The sequence below is a fragment of the Octopus bimaculoides genome, chromosome 26, assembly GCF_001194135.2.
Source record: "Octopus bimaculoides isolate UCB-OBI-ISO-001 chromosome 26, ASM119413v2, whole genome shotgun sequence".
Lineage (NCBI taxonomy): Eukaryota > Metazoa > Mollusca > Cephalopoda > Octopoda > Octopodidae > Octopus > Octopus bimaculoides.
The window spans coordinates 5,899,725-5,901,458 of record NC_069006.1 but is presented as its reverse complement, the minus strand read 5'-3'; the positions used below and the strand labels follow the sequence as shown (position 1 = coordinate 5,901,458).

Sequence of the window (1,734 nt, the reverse complement as noted above, 5' to 3'; positions counted from 1 at the left end):
GGGGGGGGGGGCAACAACCTGAAAATGTTTGAGAACCTCTGCTCTAGTCCACCTCAGCTGGCAAAAATGAGTAGTACCTGCATTTCAAAGGGTCAGCCTTGTCACATTCTGTGTTATGCTGAATCTCCCAAAGAACTACGATAAGGGTATACACGTGTCTGTGGAGTGCTCAGCCACTTGCATGCTAATTTCACAAGGAGGCTGTTACGTTGATCGGATCAACTGGAACCCCTGTCATTGTGACTGACGGAGTGCCAATTAGTTAATATAAAATATATAAAAATCACAAGGCAACTAGTGAAGTAGTGAAAGAGAAAGTGAGGTGGTAAGAAAAGAAATAGAGACAGGTAGAGAAAAACTACATCAAGGGAGAGGGGAGGGGTCCCCGTTTTTATTATGTAGTCTTGCTGTTGTTCCTGTTAACTAGATTTTATTTACATTACTTTCAACATCTGCAGAGTAAATAATCTTGTTAGATCAATAAAGTAAATTTTTTTCCCTGTCTTTCATTCTTTTTTTTTTTTTCTTAAGAAATATAACACTTCACCAACAAATACAATTTTTGGCAACACAGACCACCTCAAGTCGTCTTGAATTCTAATTCTTTCTTTTCTTTTCTACCTATTTTTTTCTTCTTTGTAATATTATCAACGTCACCACCACCACCACCATCATCATCATCATCACAAGCATCAGCAAAGCAGTAATGAGGTAGAAATAGCACCAAATCTCCCTAAACTCACCACCTCGAAAGTATTTCCAGTGTTTATGCGCTGAGATCAAAATCTGCCAAGATCAATTTTGCCTTTCATCCTTTCAGGGTTGATAAAATAAGTACCAGTTAAACACTGGGGGTCAATGTAATTGACTTACCACCCTCTCCCAATATTGCTGGCCTTGTGCCAAAATTTACAACTAATATTTACAGCATTTAATGTAAGCATTTTACATTTTAAATTCATTTCCCACTGGGGTCAAATCTGTCTTTTCATTTTCCCAGGGATTAATTAGATAAAGGACCTATCAAGCATTAAGACCCTTTAAGTGATTGCTCCTTCCTCCAAATATTTCCCAAAGGTACAATTCCTGGCAAAGGTTGTGTATGGAAGACCAGCAGTCACCCATGCATACCGGCCTCCCCTCTCCCTGTCACTGATGTTATCCAAGGGAAAGGAAAGGCAAAGGGGCCAATACAGCTTGGCACCAGTGTTGTTGCAACTCATTTCTACAGCTGAGTGAACTGGGGTAAAATGAAATAAAGAGTCTTGCTCAAGAACACAACACACAGCCCAGTCTGGGAATCAAACCCAATACCTCATGATTGTGAGCCCAGTGTTCTAACCACTGAGCCATGCATGCATGTATGCACGCATGCATGTGTGGGTGTGTGTGCATGTGTGTGTCTGTGTTTGTCACTGCTTGACAACCAGATTTTGTTTATGTCCCCATAATTTAGCAGGGGGGGGATACATAGACACACAAACACATAGATACATACATATAAACGACAGGCTTCTTTCAGTTTCTGTCACAAGGATTTGGTCAGCCCGAGGCTATAGAAGACACTTGCCTAAGGTGCCATGCAGTGGGACTGAACCTGGAACTATGTGATTGGGAAGCAAGCTTCTTACCACACAGTCACACTTGCACCTATGTGTGTGTGTATGTATGTATGTGTGTGTGTGTGTGTATATATATATATATATATATATATATATATATATATATATATAT

The 1,734-nt window shown here is 40.1% G+C and overlaps 1 protein-coding gene across 1 annotated transcript in view; it reads right to left on the bottom strand.

Moving 5' to 3' along the window:
- Positions 1–1,734, bottom strand: part of LOC106876540 (segment polarity protein dishevelled homolog DVL-3) — a 260,486-nt gene that overhangs the window by 90,557 nt on the left and 168,195 nt on the right. The gene's annotated exons all lie outside the window — the stretch shown is intronic.